Source organism: Zeugodacus cucurbitae, chromosome 5 (genome assembly GCF_028554725.1).
Source record: "Zeugodacus cucurbitae isolate PBARC_wt_2022May chromosome 5, idZeuCucr1.2, whole genome shotgun sequence".
Lineage (NCBI taxonomy): Eukaryota > Metazoa > Arthropoda > Insecta > Diptera > Tephritidae > Zeugodacus > Zeugodacus cucurbitae.
This window is the reverse complement of record NC_071670.1, coordinates 6,291,528-6,308,452: the sequence shown is the minus strand read 5'-3', so window position 1 is coordinate 6,308,452 and position 16,925 is coordinate 6,291,528. Positions and strand designations below refer to the sequence as shown.

Here is a 16,925-nt window from a genome sequence, read left to right as displayed (position 1 = left end):
CATTTTTTAGCATAACATAACTCAGAACGTTTTGTCATTTAATCGTGAATTGTTTTATTTACAGGGAATTAAAAAATTCAACTCGCCCAAAAAATGGAATTAAATCGTGAACATTTTCGTGAACATAAAAAATTCAACTCGCCCAAAAAATGGAATTAAATCGTGAACATTTTCGTGCGATCATTTTTCACAACTTTCGACGTGGATTATCGCGACAAGAGTGCATCGATGAACTAAAATCTTTGTATGGCAATGAAGCACCATCCTATAGCACTGTGAAAAACTGGTACAACGAATTCAATCGTGGCCGACGCTCGCTCAAAGAATTCCGTGAAGGCCGTCCAAAAACAGCCGTTGTGCCAGAAAACATCGATGCCGTACGTGAACTGATAATGCAAGACCGTCATGTAACATGCCTTCAGATAGAGGCATGCCTATGTATTTCTCTCACCAGCATACTTTCGATATTGCATGAACACCTGGCCGTAAAAAAAGTTTGTTCTCGTTGGATCCCGCACAATTTGACAATCGCTCAAAAAAAGGCTCAAAAAAGTGCTTCGAAAATTGGTTTGAGCGCATGCAAAAGTGTATAAATCTTGATGGATAATATTTTGAAAAACAATAAAACCATTTTCGTTGATAAATGTTGCTATTTTCTTTATTAGGCCAGAAATATATATAGCAGCCCTCTTATAATACAAATATGGTCTTTGTCGCAGAGTTGCATTGCAAGTTGATTAAAATTCAATTAAAAATTATTGTAGATTTATATTTTGTATGGTAAATCGATCCTAATACGCGTTTTAATCGAGCAGAGGCCGGTTAATTGATCAATTATCTCCTGTGTAAAAAGTCCATATGTTAATTTATTATAAGTATTAATGGAATTATAAACAATTTTCATTAAATAAAATTATTTTTTGATTTTTTTTAAATTAAATTAGTTCCATATTTAAATTAAATTAGAGTATTTTTAATTTAATTATTTATTTATTAGAAATTTTTAGCTAAAAATGTTTAATATTGATATATTTTTATTTTATTTTATATATATTTTTTAAAAAATTATTAAAATTAGTTTTATGATTTTAATTTTATTTATTTTTTTATTATTTTTTTAACTTTTTAATTTAATTTAATTTTTTATTTTATCTTATTTTTTGTATTTTTTTATTTCTTTTTTTTTTTTTTTGTATTTCTTATTTTTATTATTTTCATTTTATATTTGATTTTAATATCTTATTATATCGAATTAAATTTTTCCATAAATCTGACTCAAAACTTTTTTACGATGAAAAAAAAAAATATTTATGACATTTCATAGCATTTTAACAATTCTAATTGGGTTTATATTTTCAAAATATAAATAATTAACATTTATAGCAAAAATTAACTAATTTCAACCAAATTGTAAACAACATTTTTTTTTTCAAAGTACAAAAAAAAATTTTAAAAAAAATTAAAAAGTAAAAATAAAATGTATGCAACACTGACACAATTGCATAAATTTTCGCAAATGCCATGTAAAGTGCGAGCGATAACTGTGTACGAAAAACAAAGCACCAGCAACAACAACCTTCTTTTGTCAATCAGCAGTTGACTTTTGAGCGTTTACGCTTTTTAATTATTTCATTATCAGTCATGCGTGTGGGGCGACCCGCATGGTGTCCGCGAAAAATTTAACGATAAAATGTTTACAACATTCTATAGCACAGCATTTGCATATAATTTGCAGGGCTACACTGCCTGGGAAAGTAGGCGCGATAACAGAGGAGTGTGATAATCGGAAGGCAGCTTGTGGAGCGGGTTAAACAAATGTGAAAATATAGTAAACACACACATACATGAACACAGATACATATATATTTTATGTAAATGTGTTAAATAATGAAATTTATTATTATTTTTTTTTTACATACATTTTCGTATGACTGAATGCCATAAAATTTTCATAATTTCTTATTACTTCTGCTTGAAATTTTCACATTAAATATTTATGATGGAAAATGTTATGGTTCATTTTTGTTTTTGTAAATTTAAATTCATGAAAATTGTTGTGCAAACATTGCCACAACGGTCAATTTCACAATATATGTAGGTATCTAAATGTTTTGGAGTTTTATAGTGCAGAGTGAACGGAAAGCAGCAACAGTTAAGGGAAATTGAGAGCAATTGCCAAAAAAAAATTATATTTTATTTCTTAAATTTTTTTTTTTATTTTTCGATTTTTTTTAATTTCAAAAAAGTTTTTTTTCCAAAATTTTTTTTCTAATTTGAAAAATTTGTATATTTAAATTTTTGTTTAATTTCACGATTTTATTTTTCTACTTTTTTATTTTCAAAAATTTTTTTTTCAAATTTTTTTTCTAATTTGAAAAATTTTCTAAAATTTACTTTCAATTTTGTTCATAGTTTTCATGTATTTATCATTAAATTTATGTAATTATTCCCGAGCCTGTGACACCATATTTGCGTTATTAGCGCTCAAAAGTATGCAACATATTCTATGTATCATATGAAAGCCTTAATGTAGGCAACAAAAATTTCAATATTTTGCATTAAATTTCACAAGAGAGAACAAGTTAACAACGAAAATCACTTTCAAAATACAACAAAATAATTTTTATAATTTCCTACGAAATATGTAGCATATTTTGCGGCGTTGAAATAATTATTTTCTTTTTTAGCTCAAATTATTTATTTATTTAAATTTTCATTACATATTATGCTTATTTCTATGAAATACTGAAATTTTTCAAAAAAAAAAGATACAAAATATCTAAAATCTCAAATAAAAGTCGCTAAGCGCCTAAAACGCGACTAAGTGCACTCTGAAGTTCTTTAGCACGGCGTGTGTTATCAATTACAAAGAATTTGTGAAAAGAAAATTAAAATAAAAAAAAACAGAAAACAGCCACCACAGCGAGCTGTTGCACTGCATGACGATACATTTTTTCCGATGTGACGCAGAGCTTAACCTTGCTCATCCCCGACTCAATTAAGTTAATAGCCATAAAAATTTGCAGCGCGCATATAAAAGACTTTATCCTTTGCGAACGATTGACATCAGAAAAGGCGAATAAGTAAACGCACACACACACACACACACACACACAATCACAGAGAGAGAAAAAAGGCAAGGAAAATAAAGTAAGCTTTCAGGCGGCCAATGGCGCTAATGACGTTAATGTGCGCCAAGCTGTTGGTCATTAAGTATCGATATACCTACGTATATATGCATACATGCAAAAAGCGCTTGCACTGCGCGCGTACATTAAGAGTTAATTGAAGTAATATAATAGCAAATATGAGGCATACTTTCAGGCGCTTTTAGGTTATACCCTATGTGAATTGCGTAAAAATCACTTAACTTCGTTTACTGTGTCAGTATAAAAATGTAAAAGCATACCTTAGTGGACGCCAATTTGAAACAGACAACGTACTAACAATTTTTGGATGGAATTAGCCTAAATGTAGGCAAACAAAGTATATATTTTTCGATCTATGAAATATTATCTGGCAACTTTTGTTACTACGGAAAATTAAAAGATGTGTATGCTTAAGCTAACATTATAGTTTATTTAAAAAAAACATTGTAGGCGCCAAAAACTGTGCTATAACTATATTAAATATTAAAACGTCTAAAAGTATGCAACTATTTTCACATTTGCCGTTATTTTCTTTATAAATAAGAAAAAAACATAAAATTAATTTAACAAAACCACATAAATTTAAAATTTTGCATTCTTCCCAACCCTAAATGTAGGCAACACAATTTAAAAAACCTCGTAATACATCTAGTAGCTACTGAAATCTATGCTACAACCAAATTAAATTTTTAATGCTGACAAATTTTAATTAAATACTAAGGATTACAATATTTTAACTTGAAAAATGTCAAAATGGAAATGCGAAATTAAATCTATGGTAATTTAATGTGCGGATTAGACAGCTCAAAACCAATTTATTGGCACACACGTGTTTGTGAATGAATATGGACACGAAATATGCGCAAACTTCAAAAGAATCAAAGTAGCAATAATAATTTCATTAAAAGTGATTGGTATTTCCAAGACATTTGAGCTTGAATATGGTATTATGAATGCAACAGCTTTGATCAAAACAGGCAGTGAGTTAATGAGTTGTACGAAAATCATTTAGGAGGGTTCCGAGACGGCAAAAGATACTTTTTTAAAGCAAATATTAAATATTGGTTGAATTAAAAATTTAAAAGCACGATTTTATAAGCACAAAATTTAACTCAGCTGCACGAGAGTTACTAAAAATAACAGAGGCATCAGCAAATGGCTAAAATAGCACGCTGCCAATTGTTTGGTGCATATTTTTAGCACTACATTGCAAATTCAACAAAAGACAAGGACACAGTTGTGACTGTAAGACATGCCATGGCACAAAGACAATAAATGCCAGAAAGTGTTGCCTACATTTAAGCGCCAATGCGCATAAGTTAAGTGTTGCTAATATAAAAGTGCTATATATATATAGAAAATATACATGTGCACACGCTTTGTGTATCGACTAGTAGCCGCAAAAGCAACGCTTACACCTAACCCCGCTGCACATCATGTTCCCCACAAACTTTTTCTAAATTTTGTTTGCTTTTGTTAAAACTTGAGTTCATGCTTTACGTTTGCAACCCTCACACCCTCACATCACACACACACAAACACATGTGTTATAGCTATTTAGACACAATAAACGGTTGCCCACAACAGCAGTAAGTGGAACACACTCATATTGTTGTGTATGCGTTCCGATTTAAATGTGTTAACAACTTTGTATGTTGGTGTAATATTCTAACCTACATTCATTTTGCGCCGGTTGCGCTGAATAAGAAAAACAATAAAGTAGAGTTAGTGCATGTTCGACAAACAACAACAGGTCTATACAAGTGTAGATAAGCGTAGAAAAAAATAATAAAAAATAAAACATGTTGCATATTTTTAGGTGTAGTACTTTGCGCGCATTTAGGTTGTTTCGTTAAGCGGGTTATTTTGATATGCAATTTGTATATATTTGAGTTTTAGCGGTTTTTAAATCATCGCCCAGCCTAGAAGTATGCTTGATTTTTATAAAATGTTAGTTATTAAAAACTTCTATAAATAAAAACTGTACAATTTTAAATTATGCCAGCATTTAATGGTTTAAAAATTGCGTGAGAATGCTATAAGACAACCAAAACCAGCATACTTTTAGGCGTTTATCTATTTTTTAAACTATTAGGATTATTATTCAATTTAGAAAAGCATACTTTTAGGCGTTTGTCTATTTTTTAAACTATTTTCATAAGAATTATTATTCAATTTAGTAGAAGCATACTTTTAGGTGTTTATGTATTTTTTAAACTATTTTCATAAGGATTATTATTCAATTTATCAGAAGCATACTTTTAGGTGTTTATGTATTTTTTAAACTATTTTTATAGGGAACCTTTATGAGACTTCTAGCATTTTTGCTAACTTTATGACTACTTTTATTGTGAAAATGACTACATTTAGTAGAAACCTACTTTCAACCGCACTTTGAAATATCGAATACTATAAAATACCTGCAACTAGCAGTTTATCAATATTTTTTGCAATTATAAGCACTACCTCAACTTCAAAATATTATTAAATTTAATGGAGACCTACTTTTAGGCGCACTCTGATAAAAATCACACATCTAGCATACATTTAGGCGTTTGCCACACTGCTAATAATATTCTTTTTGTGAATTTCTGTGTAAGTAATAAGTTTTTGAAAAGTGTAGAGACCAAAAAATACATTTTCAAATTATTCGACAAGAATTAAAAAAAAATAGTTTATATTAATTTATAACATTTAGAAAAATTCACAAAAATAAAAAAAATTGCTCTTTATTATTGATATATATATATTTGTTAATTTATTTTAATTATTTATTTTTAAATAAAAAATGTAAAACTTTAAAAATTATTTTATTATAATTATAATTTATTTAAATTTCTTATATTTTTTACATAATTTTTATTACCTTTTAGATGTAAATATTTCATATTATTTTTTATATATTTTTTAATATTTCTATATATTTTTTATATATTTGTTATTATTTTTATTTTTTTTATTTATAATAATTTTGAAAATTAATTTAAATTTATATAAATTCGAAAATTGTTTCATTAAAAGTTTGTAATTTATTAGATATTTGAAATAATTTTTTACATATTTTTTTTGTTTTTTAATGGTTATTATAAATTCAAAAATTGATTTATAAAAATTTTATATAGTTTTCAGTACAATGTAATGTAGTTTTTACATATTTTTTATTATATTTTATTATTATTTTTAATTTTTTTTTTATTTTTTATTATTTTTTATGTTTTATTATTTTTTATATATTCTTTATTACTTTTATTATTAATATATTATTTATTATTTTCTTTCTTTTTTATTTTTATTATATCTCATTTTCTATTAAAATACCGTCTATGTTTGTTGCACCTCACATCAAATACACTACCTGTATACGCACGTACTGGAGTTTCAATTACTTTAGCCTAGTTATGGGCGCATATACTAACACTTAGTTCTTGTGCAGTTTCAGAAATTGCAATCGATTTTTTTCAAAACATTTTACGCACAGCATAACAATGTATTTTTTATTTTCACAACAAAAAAATTTAATTTTTGCGACAAAATTTTTTTGAATTAAAAAATTAAAATTTCTTGTTAATTTTTAAATGAATGCAATTGCCAATGCAGACTTCACACTGTTCACCACCACAGTCGCACGCACATACACCGTGTGTGTATAAATGTATGTATTTTCTGTATACACAGCACTTTTACTACAGTATTTTTCCTATTTTATTTGGCTAATGTCTTGAAATAACAGTACTTATATAGTGTATAAGGAAATGCATTTCTTGCACTGGCACAGCACAAACATATGTTTTTTTTTTGTTGTTTAACTACCCGTGTACATATGTATGTATATATGTATATGTATTTATGCTTGTATGTAGATATTTTCACTTTTTTCCTTCTTTCTTCTAACCGTTATTGAGCGTTTTTGTGCGTTTTGTGTTTTGCGCTTTCCAAATCGCCTTGTTAACCGTACAATACCGTTGTTGAAATCGAACTGAAAGCCTGCGCGTCAGCAAAAGCTGTATCGACTATCGGCTCGTCGTCAATGAAACGACACATCGCACACAAACACACAAACGCGCGTCTATCGCTGTTTGCATTGCCTGGCGCTAGCGCCCAGCTTTGCATTCGGCTGTCGTTAACTAAATATTGCAGCCCCGGCGCAACCCCGAAAAAACGCATATCGCGTGAAAGCGTAGCGCGACGAGCACACGTGCTGAATGTGCCAAATTGTGAGAAAGAGAGAGAGAGAGAGAGCGACCGTAGTGTGATTGAGAGTGTGCTGAGCGCAACGTGAGCGCTGCTCAAAGGCAGGGGAGCACAAAACTTCCGGTAGCGCGTGCTGCTGCGTGTGTCTAGGTATATTTACTATTATACATTTCCACGCTCATTCGCTACAGCTGATTGCGCAAAGCGAATATTGGCATGTTCTATAAGCAAAGCGAGGGCTAAACAATTTTAAAGTGCACGAGAGCGCTGGCAGTGCTATACGCGCGAAGCTTTTGAATGTTTTGTGTGTGAGAGCGCAAAACCTCAGCTAAGTAATATTGAGAAGTTTATATGAAACATGTATGGAGAGTGCATTCGTTTATAATTGGAAAAAACGACATAACTCGATAATGATTTTTTTTTAATCATTTTTGAAATTAAATTTTTTTTATTTTAATTTTCGCTTAGTTGGTTTCTTAGTGTAAATTTAAATCAAATGTAATTCTTTGTATTTCATATTCATTTTTCATACTTTACTACACTTTTTTATACTTTATTTTTATTTTATTGTTTATTCTAGTTTATTTAACAATTTTGTTATTTCAATTCTATTTTTTTGTTTTTAAATTTATGTATTCAATTTTCAATTTTAATTAAATTAAGATGTTATGTTATGCTATGTAATGTAATGTTATTTTATTATTTTTTTATTTTTTTATTTAGTTTTTTATATTATGTTTTTATTTATTAAATTTTATTTTTTTATTCAATTTTGTATGCAATATTTTTATTTATTAAATTTTTTTTTTTTTATTTAATATTTTTTTATTATTTTATTTTATTTTTTATTTATTAAATTTTATATTTTTTATTTAATATTTTTATTTATTAAATTTTATTTTTTTATTTAATTTTTATTTTATTTTTTTATTCAATTTTTTATACAATATTTTTATTTATTAAATTTTATTTTTTTTTTATTTAATATTTTTTATTTATTAATTTTTATTTTTTTATTTAATTTTTCTTTAATTTTATTTTTTTATTTAATTTAACTTTTTTTATTATGTTTTTATTTTTATTTTTGTTTTTTTTTTTTTAATTTAATTTTAATCATTTTTTTATTTCGATAATTTTACTTTTTTTTTAATTTTCAAATTGCAAATTTTCTTCGCGCTCATCTCCTAAACTCGCACGCTATATCTTATTCCTTTTCACTCAACTTAGTGGGCAGAAAAATAGTCAGCTGGTCCCTTCGGTGCATTCAGCACATTTCAGCAAACATTTGGTGAAGTTGACGTTCGTCTCGCCTTTACGCACATATATATTTACATGAACTCAGATATAAAGATATACATACATTTATAAAGATATATACTATATCATAGAAGCAAATAAAGCTTTCCATTTATATTAAAAAATAAAATAAAATATGGTTTTTTTATTGATGTAATTTAAAGTTTTCTCGATTAATTTTTGTTTTATAAATTTATTTATTTTATTTAATTTTATTTAATTTTTTTGAAAATATTTTTGAAATTATTTTTGAAAATATTTTTTTTATATCATTTTTAAATATTTTTGAAAATATTTTTTAAATATTTTTTTAGATAACTTTTAAATATTTTTGAAAATATTTTTCAAATATTTTTTGAAATATTAAGAAAAAGTATTATTTTTGAAAATATTTTTTTACGTCATCTTTAAATATTTTTGAAAATATTTTTTTAAATATTTTTTTAGATAACTTTTAAATATTTTTGAAAATATTTTTTGAAATATTAAGAAAAAGTATTATTTTTGAAAATATTTTTTAAATATTTTTTTTTTATAATATTTTTTGAAATATGAAAAAAAGTATTATTTTTACAATATTTATTAGATATTTTTAAATTTCGAGTGTCCTCGAGCTTTCCGTTAGCAGCAGTTTTTACTGGGAGACCGTACTCTCACAATAAATAGCTGTCTCTCACCCGCTCTTCTAGCCTACATTTTACGACATTTATTGCGCTCGCACTTTCTCTCTCTCCCTACTTTTACCTCGCTCTCGCTTTCGTCCTTTTAGCGCGCTATCTGTTGCTCAGTTCGTGTCATTGCATTTCAAAGCTTTTTTTAACTAGGAATTCTGATTTATGTTTGTTTTTTTTGTTTTATTTACATTTTTTTATTATAAAGTTTGCCGATTAGGCACTTGTTGTGCGTTAATTTGAATGCCTAACAACTTCACGAGATTTTTATTTCGTTGCTGTGTGGAGTTGGGCACACGGAGACACGGGGAGAAAAATCTCAGTTGACATTGTATTATATTTTTGAAATGTTAGGGGTAATTATAACATAACGTAACATAGCTTAGAATAAAATATCACCAGCAAAAACATATCAAGTTTGAATCTCCTTTAACAAGCTGATATCTCTTCTAAGAAGCTGCTTTATGCCAGGAATACATTTGAAAACATTTGTTGCTTTTATTGTTGGCTGTACTTTTCACTTTCAATTTGACTGTGTGATACATTACAATTGTTTGATAACATTAACAACGCATTTACATGCAAATCAACTGTCTTTTAAGCGTTTCAATGCATAAACGCCCTAACATATGCAATGAATTTTAGTTAGAGCTTTTGTAGGGGCTTATTGAGCGATACTTGCGTTGAAAAGTTGTACTTTTCATGAAAAAAAAATTAAAACTTCATCAAAAACAAAAAAACATCAAAAAAAAAATGAAAAATAATAAAAAACCAAAAAATTAAAAAAAAAAATAAATAAAAAATTTAAAAAATTAAAACAAAAATAAAATAAAAAAGAAGGAAGGATCTTATAGGATAACAATTTGAAAAATTTAAATTTTTATATATAAAAAAATTAAAAATAATAAAAGAAATAAAAAATTTAAAAAAATTAAAAACCAAATAAAAAAAAATAAAAATCAATATAAAAATTTTTTTATATTTTAAACAAAAAAAAAACATAATAATAATATTAATAAAAAAATTAAATAAATATAAACTTAAACAATGAAAAAAACTTGAAAATTTTAAATTTTTAGAAATCAAAAAAAATTAAATTTTGTTATAGAAAATAAAATAAAAATATAAAAAAATTAAAACAATAATTTTAAATAAAAACATTTAATTGGAAATTAATTATTATTAAAAAGTTAAAAATTTTAAAATCTTCTATGTTTTTCTTTTTAAATATTTTAAAAATTAGAATTTTTAATTTATTTTAGATAATAAATTTATTTTAGAAAGAGGAATTTTGAAATTAATTAAAAAATATATAAAAAATTACAACAAATTCAAAATATATTAAAAAAAATAAAAACATAAATAAAATAAAAATAAAAGAAAAAATAAATTAAATAAAAAAATAATAATAATAAAAATAAACTCAAACAATGACAAAAACATGAAATATGTAAATTTTTAGAAATCAAAAAAATTTCAAAAAATTTAAATTTTGTTAATGAAAATAAAAACAATTATAAAACATTATAAAATTTATAAAAAAATAAATTAAAATAAATACATTTAATTAAAATTTTAAATTAATTATTTTAAAATCTTCTATGTTAAAAAATTTAAAAAAAAATGAATTTCTAATTTTTTTTTAATATTTTAATTTGTTTTCAAAATTAGAATTTTTAAATTATTTCAAATAATAAATGTATTTTAGAAAGTGGAACTTTTAAATTAAAATATTATAAATAACTGAAAATAAAATTAAATATTTGTATTTGTAAGCCAAAATTCTAATTAAATAATAATAAATATTTTAATTAACATTTTTTAAATAAACAAAAAATATAAAGAAAAAGTTCCCCCGAAGTTAAATGACCATGAAAAGCCAAAGAATAATAATTCAATCGTCAAAACTGTTGCATACATTTAGGCATTCTACCTACAATGTCTTATTGTCTACGCACAAACACTGTGTAATAAACACAAAACACAATGCTGAAACAAATCACAGCAAAGTGTTGACATGAATATGTGTAGACAAAGAATAAGGTGATAAAAGAGCAATAATACAAGAACACTTGAAAGAAAAGAATAATAACTGGCCACTGAATCAACAGTTGGCACTGACTAGCACAAAAAGAAAATGAATGAGAAACAAACGCAAAATAAAGAGGCGAAAAGCAATGGGGGCTTTGTGTGATATGCGATATAATTCTTGCAGGCACGACGCCTGAAATTAGACAATAATTTTTGAAATTTTTAAAATTTTGCAAAAATGACATTTTTATTGAAATGCCCCTAAATGTATGCTTCAATGTTTGTTGTTGCGCCTAAAATAATGCAAAGCAAGACATAATTATTGTCAAATCTCCTTAGAAACTACTATATAAGCAAATATTCACTCTTTACTTGAGGCAAGATATCAATATTCACTAAAAAATTATAAATGCGCCGAAACATATGCTTTAAAAAACATAAAATCTTTGATAAAAACATATATTCGAACAATTTTCTTTAGAAGTGTTCACAATGTGCAAAATATATACACTTTCTGAGCGAAATAATTAATTTTTTTGACAAATAGGTATGGTTTTTGACAGTACGTGACGCTGAAGGTCCAAAAGAAAAGAACAACCACAATTGTAGTCATGCTTTTAGAATTTATCTGACTACACTAACATATTTTGTAAATGAAAACTTAATTTCACAGTTCAAGAACAGACAGTAAGCTTTTCAGTAACTGAAAAACAAGAAAAGTTATAATTTCTAACGCCTAAAAGTATACATTAAACAAGCATATTTAATTTTCAAACGCAAAAAAAAGGAAAACATATATTTTCAAACAGAAGCAAAAACATATCCCTCATTTTCATTTATTTTTTGTGACTATTTACTCGACTTCACTTTCATTTCAGCAAGAGAATCAGACATGTAAATAAAAGATATAATGATGATTGAAGCGTTGACAATAGAACTTTTCAACAGACAGCCTAATTGACTGCTCAACTGGGTGTAAATAAGTTGGCGACTACTTTAGTGGACTGAAGGCGACAAGCAATAGACACATCGAGCCTACAAGGCCGGCATTTACCAGACATGCAATGAAATTTATGCGGAATTTAAATGCGGTTTAGAAAGTGAAGATGGATGGTAACAGAGACCGAATAACAGTAAGCGTTTTAGAGCACACAATAAAGAACAAGTTAACGTTTACATTGTAATCGAGCTTTGTGTATTGCATAGGCTTTGTGGATGCCATGGATGGGTGATATTCATTTACTTTTTGAAGAATACCTAGTTTTGTATTAGATGGTAATTTCTCGATGATTTTAAAATATAAGACCGAAGTGTATTAATTTATTTATTTAAAACACACAATAAAGACAGAAAATGTTATCGATAAAGCCGATAACTTTCAACAACAACTGTCATAGATCGATAAAAAAAAGTTATTTTGGAGAAGATGACAGTCCTCGATAATTATCGATAATCCATAAGGACTGCAGTATTGTCATCACTCACTAAAAGAGAATAACGTAATCGAAATTATCGATTATAACAATTTAAAGCAAATATTATCAAGCATATGAAAGCAAAACCCCTTATCGATAACATCAATCGATTATCAATCATTTGAAATTAATTATAGGAAAAGTTTGTAATTTCGATAATATTTATCGATAAACGATAGCTACCATAAATTTACTAAGGAAATTTTAATATACACACTATAAAAAACGAAATTTCTTTTAAATCGATATATTATCGATAGTCGATAAATTCAATAAAGTGGCGTTTGCGAGAAAAGTCTATTTATACTGTTATGAAAACACGAAACAAAATTTTAAACAAACCTGCGCCCTAACTGTTATCGATAAACGATAAAAATTGTTAAGTGGTATATTGCGAATAAGTAGAAATTTTCACCAGTAGTATTGAAAAAAAATGATTTACGAAAACAATGTTATCGATAGTCGATAAATTTTTTCAAGAGGCATTTTGAACCTGCTATCCGTAATCCATAAAATATATTAAGTGTTAAGGTGTATTGGAAATACATAACAATACAAGAGTACTACACACTAGCAAAAATTAGACTTACGAAAACAATGTTATCGATAATCAATAAATTTGATAATGAAGCATTTGGGGCCTAAGTAATTACTTGGATAAATCATTTTTATACTCGTAAAGAAATATTTTAAGCAAATTTGTGGAAATACTGTTGTCGGTAATCGATACAATTTTTAATTTGTTATGATATATTGCCATCGGTAAACGATGAAAAAATTTAATTTATTTAAAACAAAAACAAATAGCGAAAAGAATTAAAAAAAGTGGTTGAGACAATGTTATCGAAAGAAGATAAAAAAAACAAATATCGATAGAAAAGAGATTTTAATTAAAGCTGACACTGTTATCGATAAACGATAAAAAAAGTGGTATATTGGAATACGTAATAAATTGTAAGTGCTGCAAAGAAGGCGTAATAAATATGTTGGCTAATGTCATCGATATTAGATTAAAAAGACATATCGATAGAAGCGACAGTTCAATAAATATTTGGAGGTAATGTTATCGATAAACTATAGCTTATACTAAACGGCGATTGTGATTGCTAACGGAATGTTTTACTGTAAAATTATTTTTTTATGATGTTTTTTATATTATTTGGTTAAATTTTAAATGTCAGTTAAATTTATTTATTTTAATTTTTTAATTTTTTTTCTTTATTTTGTTATGTTCTATATTTTGTTTAATTTTTTATTTAAAATATGTACATATTAAAATTGTTTGTAATTTATTTTTATTTTATTTCACTTCATTTCATTTTATGTCATTTTATGTTATTTACTTTACTTTACTTTATTTTTATTTATTTTATTTTATTTTATTTTATTTTATTTTATTTTATTTTATTGTATTTTATTTTATTTTATTTCATTTTATTTTATTTTATTTCATTTTATTTCATTTTATTTTATTTTATTTTATTTTATTTCATTTTATTTTGTTTTATTTTTGTATTGTTTTTGTCTTGTTTTTTATTATTATATTTTTTAATAATTTATTATTATTATTTTTTATTTTTTTTTAAATTTAATTATTGTTTTGTTTAGCAACTGCAACTTAGACAAAATATCAAATTGCAACTCAATTGGCATGCAATAAAGCGATTTGTGCGCAGACATAAGCAAACAACATTTAAATAAGAATAATTGAAGGCAAAGTTTACTCACCTCACACCTTGCAGCGGCAGGCAATCGATTTATAATTAACAATTATTATTGTGTAGATTCAATTGAACTAATGAGTTGTTTGCTGGCGTAATAGCACTAACAATATTTATTGTTGTTTTTTTTTTGTTTTTAGCTAACCGATAGCCTGGCTTGTTAAGAGCTGGAAAAGAAAAGAGAAAAATATATATATTTACATGCTTTAATAAATTTTTTTTTTCAATTTGTAATAAATAAATGAATTTTTTTAATAAAAAAAAATATTTTTTTTATATAAAATATGATTTATAATGATTATATAGTATATGTATGTATATTGAAATGTAGCTTCCCTACAGCTTCGCATTTATTTAATGCGCTTTTATCATTATTAGCCGTATGGTAATTAAAAACTAATTAATCTTGATCTGCCGTTTAATTATACATATGTACATACAAATATGTATGTATGTATGTTTGTACAAAGTGCATATTTAATTATACACATATACACATATATATTTATTTTAAGCGTATCGCAGCTCGCAGATTATGCTATCATTTAGTTGAAAATTTGACAAAAACTATCAGTCATTCGTACACCACAACGCACTAGTGGCTGACACTTCACACAAATATATACATATGTACATTTGTATATATGTATGTATGTATTAACATATGTAACTATCAGCGGCCACTTGTCGCCAATAGGCGCCTCAAGCTAACAACCGCAAATAGCACTATCAAATATTGCCATCGCAGATAAATGCGATATATGTATGTATATATGTTTGATTATGTGATATATATGTGCTTGTATTCACCACTAAACAGCTGTGCTACTGGAATTACTTTGGCAATAGGCACAAACTAACTATATTACACACACACACATACCCACTAGCAAACCTAAAAACACCAACATACATATGTATAAGTACATACATCAATACATACATCCATACATATATGTACATATATATGTTAAAACATAGATAAATACGAGCATATCAAACCCCACAACCCTCATTGTATAAAATATGACTCTCAAGTACCGTTAGCTGGCAAATGCTGTCAATTATTGAGTTGTAAGCAAATTCATTAACTAATTTTTGGCATTTGGTGTCGCTGTCACAGTGACAGTGACAGATTTTATTAATTTGTTTTAAAGAAATAAAAAATTAAAATCAGTTCACACCGTGCCAAAAACCTTGGCAGCTGCGTTAGTTGATAAGTATAAGTAATTTTTTAATTATAAAAACAACAACAAAAATAACTGTCAAAGTTGATATTAAACAATATCATAATACTGCTGTGGCGTAATTAACTAATCATAATGGTGTGAGATGTCAAAAAAAATTGATCAAAAAAATTTTTAATATTTTTTAGTTAAAATAATTTTACATGTTTTATAAAAAAAAACAAATGTGGAAAAAATTAAATTGGAAAATAAATAATTAAAAATAATTAAAAACAAAAATTAAAAAATTTATTATAAAAAATTAAAAGAAAAATAAAAAAATTAAAAGAAAAATAAAAAAAAAAAATTATAAAAAACTAAAAAAAAATATAAAAAGTTAAAAGAAAAATAAAAAAAAAAAATTAAAAGATATATAAAAAATAAAAAAAGAATACCTTAAACAGAAAAGGAAAACAAATAAATAAATTAAAACAAAAGAAATTGGAAAAAAGTTAACAATAAACAATATTTCTACAAACAATTGGTCAAAAAAAAAAACGTTTTCTGCAAAAAAATAAAAGATTTTTAAAAAATATTTTAATTAAAAAATAAAAAATAAAAATACTCAAAAATTACACAAAAAACCAAATTTAATTTTTTCATCTTTCAACAAATGTAAATATATACTTTTAGTTTAAATATTTTCAAAAATCGTATTGAAAAAGTTTTTGTAAAATTAAAAAATTAAAAAAAAATTAATTAGTTAAAAAAATAAATTAATTCATTAAAAAATTAAAATAAATACATTCATTAAAAATAAAAAACAATTGAAAAAAAAATTAAAACAAAAATTGTGAAAAGCAACTTTGGCGAAAAAACTAAATTTCGAAAAATAATATGGATTTCAACCTGAAAAAAAATTGAGCTTCAAAAAAATTTTCGAAAAAAATTTGTTTCAAAAATTTAAAAAAATTATCTGAAAAATGTTAGTATCAAAAAATCTTGTGTCAAAAAAATTCTTGAAAACATTATAATTAGTTTTTTAACAAATTTTTAAATTTGAAAGCGATCTTTTTTTTAAGTTATTTGAAGAAAAAAATTTAAATTAAAAAACATTTTGATATTAGTTTTTGAAGTTTTACTTCTTATACGAGTTCGGAAAAGGTTGCGATAATTGTTTAACGCTTCAGTGGAGAGGGAATAGCGTTGAACAATAATCGCGAGA

At 25.4% G+C, this 16,925-nt stretch overlaps 1 protein-coding gene across 1 annotated transcript in view; it reads right to left on the bottom strand.

Moving 5' to 3' along the window:
- Positions 1-16,925, bottom strand: part of LOC105216726 (high affinity cGMP-specific 3',5'-cyclic phosphodiesterase 9A) — a 226,243-nt gene that overhangs the window by 188,637 nt on the left and 20,681 nt on the right. The window contains exon 2 of the mRNA XM_054230854.1: positions 14,542-14,701. The gene's annotated coding sequence lies outside the window, so the exon portion shown is untranslated. The remainder of the gene's footprint in view (positions 1-14,541; positions 14,702-16,925) is intronic.